The sequence below is a fragment of the Balaenoptera acutorostrata genome, chromosome 3 (genome assembly GCF_949987535.1).
Source record: "Balaenoptera acutorostrata chromosome 3, mBalAcu1.1, whole genome shotgun sequence".
NCBI classification, from domain to species: Eukaryota; Metazoa; Chordata; class Mammalia; order Artiodactyla; family Balaenopteridae; genus Balaenoptera; species Balaenoptera acutorostrata.
The window spans coordinates 44,152,611-44,173,145 of NC_080066.1; the positions used below are offsets into that span (position 1 = coordinate 44,152,611).

Here is a 20,535-nt window from a genome sequence, read left to right on the forward strand (position 1 = left end):
ATCAGGTGGTTGGTTTCCTTATGCTTACTAATTTTTTTTCTGATTTGAAAAGTAGTACTTGTTATTGAATAAGATTTGGAAAATGATAAAACTTTTAAATGATAAAGGTCTTTATTCATGCTGCCAAGTTACCTTCCAGAAAGTCTGTGCTAATTTACCTTACAGCTAGCAATGTATGAATGCCCCTCAATGTATCCTTGCTTGCAGTATTATTATTAAAAAAATCAAACATTGTCAATCTGTTAGTTGAGAAAATATTTTACTTTTCGTGTATTTGATTGCTAATGTGATTGAGCACTTTTGCTTATTGACTAATTGTATTTCCTCTTCTAAACGTTGTCTTTCCATGTCCTTTGTCCATTTAAAATTGAGTGTTAGTGTTTTCCATATTTGTCAGTAAAAGCTCTGTGTATATGGAGGTTATTAAATCAGTGACTCTCATAATTACTGTAATCATTTCCCCAATCTATTTGCCTTTAATTTTGCACTTATATGGTCTTCTTACCAAGTAGCAACCTAATTTTCATATATTGCCAATATTTTCAGTTAAAATTTCTTTTCATGCTTAAGAAGTCCTTCCTTAACCGAAAATCAGAAAAGTATTCATCTGTAAATTTTGACTGTTTTTATTATTTTAATTTTACATGTGATCTATTAATCATTTTCACTTTATTATGACATATGGTGTGAGGTAGGGATCTATCTCTATTTTAGTCTGTTTTAACTGTTGTTAATCAGTTCCTTCAGTACCACTTAATGAGTACTCCCTCTTTCCCCAGTGAGTTGAAAAGCCACCTGTATATTTTGTTCTATTTGATCTCTCTGCCTCAAACTAATGTAATTATTATAGTTTTATATTCTGTTTTAATGTCTGGAGGTACAAATCCCTCTTCATTCTTACTTTTAAAATGTTCCTTGGATATTTTCACCCATTTATTCTTCCAGATGAGTTACTGAATCATGTTGCCAGATGTGTTGAGAAGCCAGAGCTGGTGTATTGAGTTAAGAATATGCCAATTATGACCTGCTGAATGAGGGGGCACCAGCCACACACCCAGGGTCGGCAGGTGACTCCCTCAGCATCTGAGCTCCCACTTTTGGGAAGGGGAACTTAGGGGTTCATTTTGATTGAAGGCACAGTTTCAATACACCTGCACAAAGGACCGAGGGGGTACAGTGGGGGTGGGGAGAAGGACAGTCCTCTGTCCCAGGTCCTGATCCAGCAGGAAACAGAGAACAATGTAGTAAGCACCTATTGCTTATAAAGTGGTTGGGATGGAGGTCACTAATTTTTCATGGGCTTAACTCTAAGTGGTTATTTTAAAAGGTACCCTGGAAAAAGCAAAGCAGGAACTTATGGAGGGAATCTTAAACTCAATCCTTTTCTAAATGTCCAGACTCTGGGTGTGAGCAAGGTTATCATACCATAAAATGCCTGGGCAGCAACTCGGAAAAACAAATATTGTTTTTCTCATCACACCAAGTTAAAAAAATCCATTTGGAGTTTGGGTAAGAATTACAGTTTAATTCCATTACAAATTACATTTGTATTTATGTAGTTACATTACAAATTAATTTGGTGAGAATTGGCATTACAGAACATGGTATATTTCTTTATTCAACGTTTATTTTCAGTCTCTCTATAAAGCTTTGCATTTTAAAACAATGAAACTATGAAAATGGTAATAAAGTAATAGAAAAATAAAGTAATAAAAACTAACCCTTACTGAGGGTTATGTGCTAGGCTTTGTTTACTTTAAATGCAGTATCTCATTTAACCTTCCCAACTTACCCAAGATGATTCAGGTAGTAAAGGCAGAGAAACCTAGTCAAGACTTTTCTGATTCTGGAGCCTGAACTGTTAACCTCTACAATATATAACCTCCCTTAAGATTCCTACAAATTATCTCCTATAGTTTAAAGTGGCAGGGAAATAGTCTAACAACTAATGTTTGTTCTTAGGTTAATAACTTATTTTAACATTTCCTCTTGGAAATTAAAAAAGTGTCAGGGTGGGACTAACTTTGCTTGGAATTTAGTAAACACTATTGGTTTGAAGAGTCAAGATTTTCTTCATGTTGGGTAAATTTTTATCCAGTGCTATGGTTCTCAATCCTGGCTGTATATCAGAATCAGCTGAGGAGTTTATTTAAAAAAACAAAAACCAAAAAACAAAACCCAACCAATTTCCTAACTCTCCTGAGATTACTTAAGCCAGACTCTAGGGATGGGGCTGGGAAATTGAATTTTTTAAAGAAACTGCCCAGTGATCCTGATGTGCAGGCAAGGGTTGCGACCCAGTGACAGAGTAAACCTTCAATTATTATTTCTGTTTCTGTTGTTTTTATTTTCCTTCTAAAGTCACCCCTAATTCTTGGGTGGAATCTCGTTTCTTTTTTTTTTGGCCGTGCTGCGAGGCTTGTGGGATCTTAGTTCCTCGACCAGGGATTGAACCTGCGCCCTCGGCAGTGAAAGCGTGGAGTCCTAATCACTGGACCACCAGGGAATTCACTCACTTCTTTGTCTTTCACATCTCTCGTATTCTCTCATAATTTTTACCTTTTAATTTCTAAAACTTTCTTTCTGAAGGTGGACTCAACAGCTGGGCAAGCCAGACAGATCACCCACTAGCTAGAAGGGAAGAGAGGTTGGCTTAAAAATGAAAACGGATGAGATCAGAACATCAGCTCTCTTGAAACACCCCGGGCCTCATCACAATCAGCGGATTTGTTCCTCTCTGCCCCTCCCTCTCCTTCTCCACCCACCTCAAGAAAGCATCTATTTATATTAATATCTTTAAAAGTAACGCTTGTCCAGGAGTCTGACTACAAAAGACTGTATTCCTAATATGTGCTAAACAGCCCCATTTGCTTAAACCCCCATTATGTCAGGTACTATAAATATATTTCATAGATATAAGACCAGTGGTGTTGTGGATGCAGGTAAGATGAGCACAGAGCCTGATTCAGAGTAGGTGTTCATCAAAGATGCCTTCCCTCCCCTCTATCAGGGCTAAAGTCATGATGCTCACACGTGGGGTCCCCAGACATCCTCCCTGAGGACTCAGTTGAGAAAGCAGGGGTGCCTGAGGTTGATTTCCCCATCTGAATCATTTTTAACTGCTCAGCTTTCTTCTGATGGGTTGGTTCTGCTCCATCCTTATGCCTTGTGAGCCATTTGGGCACCAGTCCCCTGCTTGCTCTCTGCTGGCACACTTGCTGCAGAGCTGGCACCCCCAGTTCTGGCTCCCTTTCTGCTGCTTCCAGTTGCTTGTTTTGTCTCTCTGAGTGATTTAACAGAACTGGACGTCCCAGTTAAGACACTTTGTGTCTGGGCTCATCTTCCCCAACCTTTCATCTGTCCTCAGTCCTGTACTTTCCAAGACACCTATTTAAATAAGAGCCTGAGGAAGAGATGGTGTGGGTGGGCCATCAAACCATAGAGCCCGCATTTGTTTATCCAGGAGTAACTTAGAAAGCCAAGACCCATGCAGTAACCACTCATGGGCGTCTGTGCACATTGTGCTATTTGTGAGACACAAATGGGGGGATTTGCATGTGTTGAGTGCCAGTTATTTGCCTACCGTTTCCAAAGACTAGACCTCGTTTGCACTTTATCAAAAATTCCTGCAAGGTAGGAAGTATTATTCCCACTTTACAGAGAAGCTGAGTCATTCATCCAATGTCTCATGGTTGGTGTGTGGTAGAGTTGTGACCCAGGCCTTCGGACTCCTCGTCCAGTATTCTTTTCTCTATATTGGGCATGTCTTCACTGGCAGTCTCCAGAGATGAGCAGGGAGAGATGAATTGGGAACAGGCTGGATTCGCTAGACAAGCCATCTCCAGGCGAGACCCTCCTGAGCTCTGAGCACACGTGGTCTGTGTCCCCTGCCTGTTCCGAGGTTACTCCTTTACCTGGAAGTCACCCAGGACCATGCGGAGGACTGTTGCTCAGGGAGGTGCCCTGAAGAGGTGCATAGGGAAAATGGGGTGCATTGTGTTGCTCTGGATATCACCCCCATCACAAGCTTTGCCAGTTCAGAGAGGATGCTTTAAACCCCACAGGAAATAGTTTGTCCCTGTAGCCCTGTTATACCTCTCCTCATGAGGAGATCCTCCTGGGTTAACATCAGGGTGGGCAAACTGTGTTTGGTACTGGTTTGCTATTCTTTTCTCACCACATCCATTAAACTATCAAAATGTTATTAAGATTTAAATGAAATCTCCCAGCCTTGGGGCCCATCTGTTCTCACTATTTATTCCCTCAGGGGAGTCATGGATCTGTCATTTGCAATTTTACAGTTTTCTGTATCCGAGGTGCCAGCGGTGTTTCCTCTGCAAGATTACGAAGCATGACTCTCCTCTCCGTGCAGGGCTCTTGCGGGGGCTGGGGGGGGGGGTGGTGTCTGTGCAACCAATGACACCTCCTTCCTCAGGAAGTGAGAAGCCCTCTCCTGAGTGCCAGGCACGGCAGCCAAGTCCTGCTGGGAAAATATGCATCCTTGCCTCACAAAACAGAGATTTCCAGGCTCATATAGGGATCAGGGACTTCTTTTAAGTCATGCTACAGCTTCCTGCTGTCCAGAGATATGGAAGTTATTTGTTCTTAAAAGGGGAGTGTATCAGTTTGCCAGAGCTGCTATAACAAAATAACACAGACTGGGCAGCATAAACAACAGCAAATTTTCTCCCAGTTCTGGAGGCTGGAAGTCTAGATCAAGGTGCCAGCAGTTTCATTTCCTCTGAGGGCTCTCTCCTTGGTTTGCAGACGGCTGCCCTGTTGATGCCTCCCCGCACGGTTTTCCTCTGTATCTCTGGTGTCTCTCTGTATGTCCTAATCTCCTCTTCTTATAAGGACACTGGTCAGATTGGGTCAGGGTCCACCCTGAGGGCCTCATTTTAACTTAATCACCTCTTTAAAGGCCCCGTCTCCAAATACAGTCAACATTCTGAGGCACTGGAGGTTCAACATATGAATTCTGAGGCAACACAATTCAACCTACAACACAGAATTAATAAGTGAGAATACAATCACTGTTGAGTTTCCATTCTGTGCCAGGCACTGTACTCGCAGCTTCACATACATTTTCTCATTTATTGAAAAGGATCTTACAGATCATCCAACAGCGATCCCAGCTGATCTTTGTATAATTACCCCTGTGCAGTCAGCACAAGGGGTGAGGCTTCCCTTGAGAACTTGAAAATTAAACACCAGGGGATAAAGAGCAGAGTGAGAAAATGAAGTCACATTGAAGAGAGAAAAGACCCCCAACCCCACTGTACTTGAACTTAACTGGATTAAATCTATTAACAATAACAATAAGAATAGTGATAATAATTGAAATTTGTTGAGCGCTTGCTGTGTTCTAAGTGCTTCAAATGCATTACTTATTTAATAGTCACAATTCGAAAGAAAGAACACATCTAACACTCTTAAGAGGTGTTTGTCAGCAAAGTAGGCCCAGAAAAAGGAGCTTCTCAGAAGGCAATGTTGGCAGTGCCTTCCAAATACTGCCCAGGAAAGGGGACGTTCTAGCCAACAGACCCACTGATTGGCAAGGCCGTACCTACTGTGGGCACGCGTGCAGCAGGCTTTGAGCTGGAGACCGGGAGCAGGGTAACTCAGCTACCTCTGCTTGCTCCAATTCTGTGCTTCTCAACATCCTCCCAAATACAGACGGGCCTCCCATGCTGGTCTGCCTAATGTGGGATAGGAGGTGCTGGCCGTGCCAAGATGAGGACTTACAGGTAGATTTCTCCTTGCAGATAAGTCAAGCACTCTGCTTGCTCTCTGGAATCCTTGGGGAATGGGAGAGAGACTTGTGTTGCAGGACTGATGAAACCTGATTTAGGGTGTCAGCCAGACCTGGGGCTGGGATATTATGTTTCCTGTTGCTGCTGTAACAAGTTGCCACATAGTTAGTGGCTGCAAATAACACAATGTATTATCTTACAGTTCTGGAGGTAGGAGTTTGAAATGGGTCTCCCTGGGCTAAAGTCAAGGTGCTGGCAGGGCTGTGTTCCTTCTGGAGGCTCAAGGAGAGAACCTGATCCTTTGTCTTTTCCTGTTTCTAGAGACCAGCTGCATTCCCAGGCTTGTGGCCTTTTATCCATCTTCAAATCCATCAGCTTCCCACAGATTTCTCTCTGTGTTCTTCTTTTCTATGAGGACCCTTGTGATTACAATGGGTCGACTCAGTTAACCCAGTATAGCCTCCCCATGTCAAGATCCTTTACTTAATCACACCTGCAAGCTCCTTTTGCCATGTCAAGTAGCATATCCCCAGGTTCAGGGATTAGGACATGGACATGTTTGGGGGGCCATTCTTCTGCCTCCTGCAGTTATCCTTACTGAGATAAGAACACCCTTTTGGGAAAACTCTTGGATGACAGTCAGTTGTCCACTTCAGTGATACCCAGCCTCAACACTGGCTGTACACGCTTAATTTTTGAAGTTGGTCCTCCCTACCTGGTGAGGCAAGGAGGATGGTGTAATACCCCATGTGAAAGTTCAGGAAACTGAAGATCGCAGAGGCTGAGTAGTTTTCTGGGATTGGAACCTATTCTGGCCAGCAGCCTGGTCCTTGTCATTGCACCATGCTTCCTTTCCAATCCACGTAACAGACAGGAACACCAAGACTCATTTCCATTAAGATAAATAAATGGAGAACCAAAAGAAGGAATATAGTTTCCTAACCAGGTGGCGGAAAGGTAGAAATTAAAGCATACGGGTGTAGCTCTTCATGTGGTGTGCCAGGGATTGCTCTGTCTGTTTTTAATGCTAACATTCCTTGGTTGCTGGGGTCTCTCTGCATTTGGTTTTATTGTAAAACTTAACAAATCAGGGTACAGACCACCTCAAGGAGGAAGAAGGAAAATCTCTTCTTTTGTTATATTGTTCATGCTTGTATTCTTTCATCACACACTGAGTGCCTTTTCTTTGGTGGGTGTTGTGGGGAATAGAGAGATATTTAAAGTGTGGTTCTTGTTCTCAAGGAGTTTACAGTGGAGCAGTTCAGTCTGGTCCTTTGTCCTGTAGGCCACATAGCATGGGCTTTGGAATCAAAAGACTTGGACTCAACTGCTAAGCTTTGTCAAACACTAGCTGTGTGATGTTGGGCAAGTTGCTTAACCTCTCTGAACCTGCCTCAATCCCTCCGTCTCTACAATGAAACAATAACTGTAACCACCTTGGAGGGTCCTTGTAAGGACTGAATGAATGTCAAGCTTCCAGCTCTGAGCTGAGCACATGGCAGATGCTCGTGAGATGTTCTCTACCCTTCCTTCCCCTGGGTGCTTAGCTTTATCATTAGAGAAGAAAGAAGAGTGTGGACGAGATGGGGTGGGGAGAATGGGAGGTGAATTTAAGCATTTCTGGGATGTTCTAATTAATGGGCAGAGGCCAGGCTGGAAAGAGATCAGCTGTGCCCTTTGTGTGGCGGATCCAGAGCAAGCTCATTTGGCTGCACCCTCTGTTTGAGGCTGCCAGGAAGGCATTCTGTGCTCCAAACTGTCATGCTGGTGGCACTGTCCAGCAGCATCCTCTGGTAGAAAGGCTCAGTAGGTGTTTAGAAAGCAGATTGTCCACGCTGTTCTGATTTTGGAAAAGAAAAGCTCTCTCTGTGGAACAAATAACCTTTTGAACAAGAAAGAAAAGAAATACTCCAGAGGTATAACAGGTACAGAATAGACCCAGGGACAGCCCAGAAGGGTATTTGTGTGTCGGGAGCCGAGATGCCAGTGGGGAGGTGGGGTGGGTTGAGGGGAAGGAAGAGCGAGACATTTGCTCTAACAGTCCTGCCAGGCTCTGCATGATGCCTTTGTAGGCAGAGTTCAGGTTTTAATCCCTGCATATTGGGGTGCAGAAACAGTCCCAGGGCGTCACCAGGATTTCTTTTTATTGATTGATTGACTGAAGTATATATAGTTGATTTACAATGTAGTGTTAATTTCTGCTGTACAACAAAATGACTCAGTTATACACATATATATATATATATATATATATATACCTTCTTTTTGTATATTCTTTTCCATCATGGTTTATCCCAGGATATTGAATATAGTTCCCTGTGCTATACAGTCCAGGATTTCTATGTTAACTCTGCCAAGCCAAGCAGATTCAGGAGTACGTCTTTGAGCTTTCTTTTTCTTTTTCTCATTAGAGGCATTAAAGTGACTTGCATTTTATGGGCTGTGAGGAGACTTGAGTGGAGGGAGTGAAGAATGAATGACATTTGGTGCTCTCTGCACAGAAAAACATCCCCCAGGTATTCGAGCATATTCCACAGATTGAAGGAGGTGAATGCACTTGCAAATGCTCTTATCTTTCTTAGGTTTACCCCAAGAGCTCAAATCAAACCTGAGACTGTGGAGAAACTGCATCTCCACCCTCTGGGGACAAATGTTGTCACCAGCCTGCTCTGTGTCTAGCAGAGCTTGCCGGCCCCCTCCTGGGAGCTGTTTTCACCCTCGCCCACCAGTGAGTCATCCTCAGAGGCCGGTTCTCGAGAAGGTGGGATGGGAGAGCAGGAGGAGGTGTCAGAATGCGAAAGCTGTTCTGTTCTTTCCTTGAAAATTAACTCGGCAGCTTGCAAGCAGTGAGTTTTCTGCACGGACCCAGAACAAGTGAGTGGACCAGGTAGCGAGCCAGGGTCTAGAACCCACCCCCCATCTTCCACTTCATTGAGTATGAGATCCCGATGTTGCCTTGTGCAAGTTTCTCGTCCTGCTGCTTTACAAACGGGTAAAATAATCACGGTGACAGTGTATATGTGAGATCCTTGGGGTCAAGTCATTTCGACAAATAGTTAACATGCCCTGGGTTAGGTATGCGCCATGTACAGAAATGAGCACGTTGAGGGTATCTGCCCTCAAGACCACGGGAAAATGAGCATGCACATGACCATCACATAAGGTCAGTGGAAATGAAGGCTGTGGCAAAGGTATAAGTAAAGTGCTGGCTGTGCCAAAGAAGGAGAAATCAATTGTCTGCAGGAGTTGTCACGGCAGGGAGGAGGGAACACTGTGGCTGAACCAAGAGAGATGGTGAAAATTTTAGGGAAAGCCCAGAACTGGAATGTGGTCTGAGGGCACAGATGTGGCCGTGAGGTGGACAGAAACCAAATGGAGTACCCCGTGGAGCATCCAGTGTGACGGCTACACGGCTGTGGAGGGGGCTTTGGGGACCATGGTGGTGGGGAAATTGGGAGGCACTAGGGAGCTACCCAAGGCTTCTTTGGAGGGGATCCTTTTGGTCTGATCTGGTCTGTGGTTGCAGGCTGTAAGACTGCGTGGTTTTAGGTCCCTTCCCTGGTTAGACTGTTAGCTAATTGTGCGCCCCTCAGCCTCTGCTTTGTCATCTGTACAGTGGAGGCAGGAATGGTACCCACACAGGGATCTTGGGAGAGTGCATTGGGATGACATGGGGAGAATGCTCAGCTCAGTGCCTGGGACTTGGAGGGCTCAGCAAAGGGAGTGCATATCAAGGAGAGGCTCCACGATTGGGGGGGTGGGGGGCTTGGGGAGATGAGGGACTGCGGGCCGGAGGCCGCGTGGGCGGTTGCTGTGCCAACAGGTGGGGAATGTCAGCGCTTGAACCTGGACGGTGGTGGGGGAGGGGAAAGGAGGGACTGGAGATGGCAGACTGCTGAGACTGCAGGGCTAGGGCTTACGGGAAGTGGGGCTGAGGAAAGAGGGAGCAGTCAGCGCTGGGGTCCCTAGATTAGGGCAACTGGGAGGGAGGGTGGGAGGTGTGTCTGAGGAATCCTGAATTCCGTGTTAGGCATTTCAGAGGCTGGTGGACGTCTGGGTGGTCAGGCTCACGAGCTGATTGCAAATTCAGGGGCAAGGTCAGGGTCAAGTTATGTCCTTGACTAGGGCCGAAATGTGATGTGGGAGAAGTGGCTGCAGTCTTCCAGGGAGATAGAGTAGAAGCAGAAAAGTGCTGTGCAGAGAACCTTGGGGAACATTCCCATTTAAAAAGGAGGTGGAGGATAAGGAACATGGAATGAGAGAGGGAGAGAAACGGAGGAAATGAGAGAGCGAAGCAGCCTTCAGGGAGGAAGGAGAGAGCCAGGAGAGAGCTGGTGTCATGGACCCCGAAGTAGGAGAGGTCTGACCAAGGAGGAGGTCCAGGAGGGTGGGGACCCAGAAGAGGCACCTGAATGGTAATTAGGACAGAATGAGTGAGTCTGGAGGACAAGCTGCCAGCACAGTGGTGAGAACAGAGGTGCAGCCCCAGGAATGAAGACACGAGTATGCGAGGGGACACAGGCCAGCGAACTCAGACATTCCTCAAGATGGTGGTGGTGGAAGGAAGGAGAAAATGTAGACTGCGTCAGTGGGAAAGAGAGTAGAGACAAGTGTGTTTTAGAATGTGCGAAACTTGAGCATTTTTACAGGATAAAAACGAAGTGTGAGGAGAAAGACCTCGAAGATGCAAAGGGAGGAGGAGGTGGATGGAGCCAAGTCTGGGAGCCAGTGGGAGGGGGTGGGGCTGAGCACAGTGGGGAGATTAGCCTCTGAGATGAGCAGGGAGGCTGTGGAGGCGGAGAAATGGGGAGGGGAGGCGGATGGAGACATTCTGAGAGAAGGCTACAGTCAGTACTCAGTGAATGCGGTGGGGTCAGGAAGTAAGAGGGAAGGTTTTGGAAGTGAGGTGGGATTTACAGAAAAGGTTTGCAACAGCCCTCATTGGGGATAACTAGGCACTAACCAGGGGCTCGAGAAACCCTGACAAGCAGGACTGGGCCTCAGTTGATTTGAGCATCCGGACTGGAGGCTGAGCTGATGAGCAGTGGGTGTGTGTGTACATGTGTGTGTACATATGTGTGTGTGCGCATATGTGTGTACATGTGTGTGTGGGTGTGTGCACATATGTGTGTGGGTGTGCATACTTGTGTGTGCACATGTGTGTACATGTGTGTACATATGTGTGTATTCTGTATGTATATATATGTACAGGTATATTTGTATATACACATATAGGTTTTGTTTTGATCTGTTTGTTTGTTTTCCCATGAGCATTAGCAGGCTAAGCAATGGGAAGAAAGTGGGATTATGCAGGGCTGGCAGTTGTGCCTGTCTGTGGGACCTCGTGGGAACTAGCACCGTTTCCCTTAAGGTCAGTGCCTAATAAAGAACAGCAGACTAAGGACTCTCGGGCATGTGTTGTGCGCCAGACCTTGAAAGAGGCACGTTACCCCCATTAGCTCGTTTAATGCTATAAAAACCCTAAGAGGGAGGCCATGTAATTATTCACACTTTGCAGATGGAGAAACTGAGGGTCATAAAAGTGACCTGAATATAGCCCCACACAAAATAAGTGGTGGAGGTGGAAACGGACGCCTGTGAATCTGTAGGAACTTGGCTTTTCTCCTCCATCTGGTGGATGCAGCAGTAGACTTGGGTTTAGGGCCAAGGAGACACGGAAGGACAGCATTTCCTGTGGGCTCAGATGTACCTGTGAGCAAGGGGCTTTGACTCCAGAAAAAAAGAACAACACGGAACCTCCAGTCCCTTGTTCCACTACTCTGAGGCAACATATGTGGGGACTTTTTCTTCCTTTCTCTTTCTCTCTTTTTTTTTGAGGCTGTCTGCACAGGAATTGACAAATTCTAATGACAGTCTATTTTGGAGGGAGTGTTAAATTATTCAGACGCAGGCACAAATAGAAAGTCTCCCGCAGCTTCGACTTCCTGCTTGAACCTGCAGATGTCAATTTGCTGGGACCTGCAAGGGTCTGAAGATGATGCCCAGGCGGGATGGGGGGTGGGGGGGCGCCGGCGGCAGGGCTTTCATCCGCCGCCCGGAAGCGAGTGCTTGCAGGCTGCCTGCCATCTGGAGCCAAGACTCCAAACCCTGTCGGTATCCGGTCCCAGGCTGCAGGGACCCTGGGGAAGGGCGTGGCTGCATGGTGACGAGGCCCTGGCTGGGGCTTCTTGGGGTTCCCCTCGTCCGCCTCCTCGTGGGTGTCCTAAGCCTGCCAGGTGTGCGATCCCCCAGAAGATGCAACTGCGGCCTCACCCTTCTGCTGCGATCACAGCTGCACTTTTGCATTTCTCTGAGCTCCAAAAGGTCCACGTGCGCATCAAGGTGTTATTCAGGAAGGTTCCAGAAGTCAGGCACGTTGCAATTTCTCAACGTGGGACTCTTCTCATACGTCTCTGCCACTTTCTTTTCATCGTTCCTCTTCCTCTCCTCCGGGAACTCCTTTGCCTCCTCTCATGAAGATGCTCCTGCAAGAGGCCATCCAGGGTTGTTCTGATTCTAGACCCTCCCTGTGGAAATCCCTGGAGGATTGGACAGAGCGACACTAACGTAGGGTGGTTGTTTAATTTATTATCCAAACCCAGACACTTATGAGAGTGAAAAGGGGTGCTCTTTAATAGTGACCTTGCTGACACCAGGGGTAATTAGGCACTGTCTAGAGCAATTTGAAAGGATGGCCACTCTAGAAAGAACAGGAGCTTTCCCATTAAGTGTTTTGCTTATCTTCAAACAACCTCAGTTTTCTCATTGGTTGAACTGAAATCTACTTTTCACGATCATGTTGGAGTGATATATATCGCCAGGCACAATTCCTAGCACAGAAGTGTTCAATATATATTGGCTCTTCTTTTTTTTTCTTAAAAAAACACAAACAAACCCAATAAAGACAATAGTGGCAACCAAAACCGCTCCATACCAAAACATCTTTTATAGGTTTATGGCAGGTGGCATTGAACTTGGCCTATTTTCACCACTTCCCCCACCCCCAGCCTTCCTTCTAATCCACAGGTAGAGTATTGCCTTTTCACTCAGCCATTTTCTTTTCTTCTCAGATGCTTCTCATCTCTATACAGTGGTGTTTCTCAACCCCCCCTTTTTTCATTATTACCTCCTAAGGAGATTTTTGACACTTATTCCCCCTAATTACCAACCCCTGCTCCCCATCGTGAAATTTTAATACCACAGATACACCATATATCTGTTGATGTACCATGGCCCTTTGAGAAGCCACAAACCACTTTGATATCTAAGATCCCTCCACCCCCTTGCAGAACCAATTTTTACTTCCTCCAAGAAGTGATTTTCACCCCCTTGGGGATGACATCACCACCCCCTTGAGAATGCACGGCACATAGCATGCTCGTCTTTTACCCTTCCCATGCCGTCTCAGATTCTCCCACGCATGGAATATGGTGCTTCTCAGCTGAAATCACGTGGTGGGATGGGGAGAAAAACCATGAAAATCAGTAAGAGCTACCTTCTGTTGAACACATGCTTCAAGGTACATGATCCCTAATCCTCACAGCAACCCTGCAAGAAAAACTTTCTTTCTTGGATGAGAAAACTCAGGCTCAGAGAGGTTGAATGACCTATGGCCATGTGCCTGTTGATTGTGAAGAGAATTTCTGACTATGTCTTTCTATGCCACAATGCCTCTTCATTCATAAAGGGAGAAGGTCATGGTAGAAGGAAACCAGCTCGTACTCTGTGCCTGGGGCTCTCTTTTGTGCTTCATCTACTTTACCTCATTTGATTCTCACCTCTGCTCTGTGAAGTGTGTGGGATGTTCCCAACTTTAGAGATGAAAAATGGGTCTGCAGTGATTATTTTGTTAAAGTTCACGTGGCCAGTGTTCATGACGAAGGCTGGATTATAACCCAGGTCCGCTTGCTTCTAAAACCCCTCTCTGTGTCCACAATGAAACAGATGCCCAGAAGGAAGTGCTCTGAGCCTCTGCCTTGCAGGCAGGTGAGAGAACCCCCTGCTTTCTCCCATGGCCAGTTTTTTAGGTGTTCAACTCCCCTTCCCCAACACATATGCTCGATTTTTTTTATGCTTAATTTTTTTTTTTAGATATGAAGAGAAATATAAACTATAATTTTTTTTTTTTTTGGCTGCATTGGGTCTTTATTGCTGCGCGTGGGCTTTCTCTAGTTGAGGTGAGTGGGGGCTACTCTTTGTTGTGGTGCGCGGGCTTCTCATCGCGGTGGATTCTTTTGTTGCAGAGCACAGGCTCCAGGCGTGCGGGCTTCAGTAGTTGTGGCACACAGGCTTCGTTGCTCCACGGCGTGTGGGATCTTCCCAGACCAGGGCTCGAACCCGTGTCCCCTACATTAGCAGGTGGATTCTTAACCACTGCGCCACCAGGAAGTCCCTAAACTATAATGTTTTGAAAACTTTGTAAATATCGCTACCTTCACAGACTCTGAGGGATCTGGGAATCCAGGTTAAGTCACTGGTCTCCGCTACACCAAAGAGTGACCTGTGTTCTCTGGAGATAATTCAGCAGGATGGCCTTCAGGCAGCCGTAGGTGGACTTTGGGGCTTAGGTGTGAATCTCAGTAAGTAGGAAGAGAGTGGGCTGATTTCAGCGGGTTGTTGGGAGTTTTGATTCAGGGTTCATGCATCTGACAGCTCTAGCATACAAGGTTTCAGGTTGTGGGGATTTACTCTCTAGGGACCTTTGGTGTATTTTTGGAGAGAAAACTTTTATCTCCATGTGTTGATCCCGGCCAGCAGAGCACCAGTGGGAGGGTCCAGCCCCCTTGGATGCTTTGTCCCAGGCAGAGAAATGTGCAGTGGATTAAGGGATCTTGGGGGCAGCTGCCAGCAACCTCCTTACATCTTTCATTTCATCACTGGCTAGATTTGCTGAGCCCTGACCTGACAGCTAAGTAAGACCAACCATTCCTTTCACAATCTGGGAGGAAGGAGCTCTAGGCATTGGTAGGCAAATGCCTCCTTTTTACTTGTCATCATGTCTGTCTCTCTAGGAGCAGGGATGGCTTCCTCTTTCCTGGGGGGAAGGTAGGGGCGGTGACAGCCAGGGTTGACTGGCTCTTCTGCCGTGCTGAGGGGCATCTGGAGGCTGGTTCACAGGGATCCAGGGCTGGCGGTGATGAAACTGAGAGTGGCAGGTTTGGCTGGAAAAGAGAAGAAAGATGGCTCTGCGGGGGCTGCTCATTCCTTTTGTCTTGGTCATGGGCCACTTCACCTGACTAGGAATAAATAGCTGCTCTTAAAAGAAAGATTGAATCCTGTGCAGAAGAGAGTCTGTTGGGAAACCAAAAGTGCCTCTGATTTTCAGGGAATGGAAGTCCCAACTCAGAAACCAGTTGTAGGGACGACTTGGGAAAATCAGGCCGTTGCTGAGCCTTGGTTTCCCCAGGTGTGAGATGAGAGGTTTGGGTCAGATAACTTCTGTATCCCATTTAAAGTTTTTTTTTTTTTTTTCTGGCTCTGTAAAATTTTTAAATCGTTTTATTGAAAACTTGAATATGATGGTGGGACATCCCTCCAGGCTCCAGTGACTAATCATCCCAATTACTAATGAGTGTCTAAGCCACCCTTGTATCAGAATCCAGCCACCTCAATCATTTTGAAAATTGTGTGATTCTCTTTATTCCCGTCCTGCCCCTAGGTTCTTCATGACCATTTTTTTTTTTTTTTTTTTAGATTCCATATATATGAGTTAGCATACGGTATTTGTTTTTCTCTTTCTGACTTACTTCACTCTGTATGCCAGACTCTAGGTGCAGACCTACTAGAGAATGGACTTGAGGACACGGGGAGGGGGAAGGGTAAGCTGGGAAAAAGTGAGAGAGTGGCACGGACATATATACACTACCAAATGCAAAACAGATAGCTAGTGGGAAGCAGCTGCATGGCACAGGGAGATCAGCTCAGTGCTTTGTGACCACCTAGAGGGGTGGGATAGGGAGGGTGGAAGGGAGGCAGATGCAAGAGGGAAGAGATATGGGGATATATGTATACGTATAGCTGATTCACTTTGTTATAAAGCAGAAACTAACACACCATTGTAACGCAATTATACTCCAATAAAGGTGTTAAAAAAAATTGTGTGATTCTCAATGTGAGATTGAAGAGGAGAGTGGCATTAAAGCATTTACCACAAAACTATTACTTATTTTAAACTTATAATTGGATTTACTGTGGGTGAAGAGACAGCAAATAGCTAGTGAGTAGCCTTATGCCAGGAAATTACACGTGCATTTACCGTTAGACTCAGAAGTCTTACTTCTAAGATTTAATTCCAAAAATACAGCAGCAAAAATATGAAAAAATATTTACACAAGGCTATTAACTGTAGTTAAGAACACCAATTGATTCAAACATATCAAATATGTTTAGACCCATAGGTTCATAATGGTTCTCAGAATAAAACGCCTCATTGGCCACTTTTAGAAAATGTTAGGGAGCCAACTTATTATTTTGAGAACTGGTAAATAAGGGGAAAGGATTAGATAGTCACCTTGTCTTTCCTATACAAACTAGCTCAGGACAGTCAAAGAGTAGATGAGGGGAAGAAGCTTCTTTTTATAGAGTTATTCCAGGTAATAAGTAAAAAGAGTGATAAAACTGGAATTTTGTCATCCCAAATTTCTGGGTCTAGGCAATGATCACCATTGGCTACTAACATGATGAAAAAAAGACAAGATTTTATGTGCTTCTTGATAGAAATACCATACCATTGCGTATGAAGTAGCTTTGAAAAAAACTAATCTGATTATGAACAAGAGCAGCAATGTCCAATAGAACTTTCTCTGATGACAGAAATGTTTTATATCTGTGCAGTCCAACGTAGTAGCCACTGGCCACATGTGGGTATTGAGAACTTGAAAGGAGACATGTGACTAAGGAAATGAATTTTTAAAATTTATTGAATTTTAATTATTTTAAATTTAAGTAGCCGCATGTGGCTAAGGGCTACTGCATTGGACTGCACAGCTCTAGACTTACCTGTGAACTTATGGGAGACACAGGGGACAGAAGAACATGTTAAATGACACCATAGGAATACAAACAGCAAAACATACTCCAAAGAAAAATCTGTAGAACAAACTATCTGTTTTCACCACCAAATAAGATACAATGAATAAAAACCAGATAGTCTGGGGAACATGTAAATTATTAAAGTGATAACAACCAATTACAAGATATGGAGCTTATTTGAATCATGATTTGAACAAATAAATTTAAAAATTTATGAAACAATAATATTACAAAGTTGTTAATTTTTTTAGGTGTGATAACAGAATACTGATTATTTAAAAAAGAGTCCTATTATTTTAGAGACACTACTGATATCTTTATAAAAGAAATCATATGATGTATGTAATTTAATTCAAAACAATCCAGTGTACATGCGAGGAGGGAAAGTGGGTAGAGAATTGGGTGGTATAGATGAAACACGATTGGAATGAGTTGATAATTGTTGAAACTGGTCGGTGGGTACATGGGAGTTCATTATATTATTCTCTCTACTTTTGAATGTGTTTGAAAATTTTCACAATAAAATGTGAAAAACGAAAAGAAGTAAGGGAAATTTCCAAGAACCCTCTCTCCAAGTTTAAATAACAGCGGCAGCAAGAAAAATTTCGCCCTTGAGCTGCAATCTGAGCTGGGAACTGGGGGCCATGAAGGATGTACACATAGTACCCAAAAGGAAAGGCAGGGTCCCCTGAATGCAAACACCACTATCAACACTGCAATAAGGAGAGTAAGCCTGGAGTTGATACTAGGACTTCCTTTTAAGCTGCAAACTCAGCTAAAGTGATTCCTGGTCTATAGTGTCCCTGGTTCTCAGAGAAAGCAAAAGCAAATTCTCTCCAGAGGAGAGCATCCTCCAGTTAGGTATGTGGGATTTTACAGATTAAGATCAAGCAAATATGAACAAGTATTAGGGTGAATATAAAAATTATCCTCTAAACTGGGACACTTTTGGTGATGAAAGGGAGTGCTAAAATAATTAAATGAATGCAAAAGAGATAAACCAGGATTGTCCTGGAGAAACCAATGGTCCCCCCCCGGCAAACAGGGGAGGAAGGACGATCCAGCCTCTTCTGTTCCTGGAGTTTGGTGGGAGCGAGAGGCTGCATCTCACCCCAGATCATTTGGAAGTTGATTTCATGCTCTGGGTCAGTGGTTCTCAAAGTGTGGTCCTCAGGCCAGTAGCATGCTGGCAATTTGTTAGAACTGTGAATCTGTGGGCTCTACCCTAGCCCTAATAAATCAGAAACTCAGGGGTGGGGCCCAGCAAGCTGTTTTGGAACAAGTCCTCTAGGTGTTTCTAATGCCCCAAATTTGAGAACCACTGGCCTAGGTAAACATTTTTTAACCGGTGTTATCAGCTATTAACAAAATTCCATGAACATCACAATACCAATGATATTTTTCTTAAAAGAAATAGCAGATAGGAAAAGAGTTACATTTTCCCCGTAATAAACATTTTAATGGCACCAGGTAATTCTGTAAAGAAAGTCTAATGAAAGTCGTTCAGCGATTATCCATTAAGAAGGATTTTAAACTAATAAAAATGCCTTTTAGCATTTTATGTAAACATTTTCTATCTCAAAGGTCTAGTGATTCTCCCAGAGGATTAGGACAAAAATATCACCTTCTCAAAGGAGGATTTAATTAGGTCCATGCCTCTCCTGTGTGCCAACTCCTGGAATCTTCCTCCAAGTTCTCAAACAGCTCTGGCTCATTTAGGTCATTTAGGTCTGGTCTCACTTAACCTGGGATCTGAGCAGCAGCTCTTCCTGTCTGTTCTCTGTTCTCTTCCAACAAAAATTGCAGAACATGGCTGATGTTTGTTTTTCTCCACTGGGCTTCGTGTACTAACCAGACTGGGTTTGGGTACCAGATATTTCTGTGGCTTACAATACTCTCTTCTCTCAAAGGCATGCTTGCGCTTGTCCTGAACCAGTTTCTGGCATGCCTCAGTGGCTGTTTATCACCTCTGTATTAAGCATAATAGGATGCACCCCCATTAATTATAGCCTTGCTGGGAGTTTATAAACTATCTCATATGGAGAGATAGAGTCTTATGGCTACAGGCAGCAAACAGAAATCCATCCAGCCTTAGATGGACACATGTTAATGCTAAGATTTCCCTCACTTCCTCCAACTTCCCTTAAAAATAGACCTATTATTGTGATGGAACTAGAAGTCCTATAACACTAAAGTGGTAGTTCTTGTACCTAAGAGGGGCATAGAATCAGTGTTTCTTCACCCCCCTTCTGGAATTGGCTACATTATTTGGGAACTTTAAAATACAATCTTTTTTGTACCCCATTCCCCAAAGAGTTTGCTTTAGCAGGTCTGCATGGAGAACCTCCAATTTCGGGAGGATTCTTAGGGGATTCTAGTGCACAGCTTGAGTTTGGAACTGCTAATGCCAATTTAGAGCCTTTGTAGCAAAGACCTGACATTTTTCCAGATCTTTTGCTGGTGTCATTTAGAGTCTGTTGCAGAGTAGGGACACGGTCTTCTTCAGGAAGACTTGAGGTCTTCAGGAGCATCTTTGCAGTTTGCTATTCAAACCTAGTCCTAATCAAGTGAGGGGTCAGCCCATCAAGGTGGCCTGGATGGGAGCACAGGCAAGGTAAGGCTGGCTCTGCCACTCACCACCTGACTCTTTGGGCAAATTACCAAATTCCTATGAGCCTCACTTTGCTTGTCTGAACAATGGTAAGAATAATATCTACTTGGGAGGACTCTTGTGAAGATTAAATGAGAGGATATAAGTAAAATATTGAGTCTATAACCTGGCACATAGTAGATACTTAATAAATAGAATATATATATTTTATTTATTTTATGTATGTACTTATTTATATATTATATAAAAAACCTTTTTCTCCTTGGAGGTTCAAGCCTATAAAGTGGCCAAACAGCTTTTTTCTTTGGACAGAGGTCACATTTTGGCAACATGTTTTTGCTGTTGTTGTTGTTACAGGAGATTACGGAAAGCTTCATTAAGAGAGGTGAATGCTATACCTGAAGGGGTGTATGTTTATTTTATTATTATCTTTAAAATTGAAGTATACTTGATTTACAATGTTGTTGTTTCTGGTATATGGCAAAGTGCTTCAGTTATATATAAATATATATATATATATTCTTTCTTATATTCTTTTCCATTATGGTTTATTATAGGATATTGAATATAATTCCCTGTGCTATACAGTAGAACCTTGTTGTCTATCTATTTTATGTATAGCAATTTGTATCTGCTAATCCCAAACTCCTAATTTATCCCTCCCCCTCTGCCTTTCCCCTTTGGTAACCATAAGTTTGTTTTCTATGTCTGTGAGTCTGCTTCTGTTTTGTAAATAAGATCATTTGTGTCATCTTTTAGATGCCACATGTAAGTGATATCATGTGGTATTTGTCTTTCTCTTTCTGACTTACTTCACTTAGTATGATAATCTCTGGGTCCATCCATGTTGCTGCAACTAGCATTATTTCATCCTTTTGTATAGCTGAGTAATATTCCATTGTATATATGTACCACATCTCTTTTTTTTTTTAACATCTTTATAGGAATATAATTGCTTGACAATGTTGTGTTAATTTCTGCTTTATAACAAAGTGAATTAGCTATACATATACATATATCCCCATATACCCTCCCTCTTGCATCTCCCTCCCACACTCCCTATCCCACCCCACTAGGTGATCACAAAGCACTGAGCTGATCTCCCTGTGCTATGCAGCTGCTTCCCGCTAGCTATTTATT

At 44.0% G+C, this 20,535-nt stretch overlaps 1 protein-coding gene across 8 annotated transcripts in view; it reads left to right on the top strand.

Annotated features, from left to right (window-relative positions):
* The window catches only part of SV2B (synaptic vesicle glycoprotein 2B), a 224,408-nt gene that overhangs the window by 48,325 nt on the left and 155,548 nt on the right, over positions 1 to 20,535 (top strand). The window lies entirely within an intron of this gene.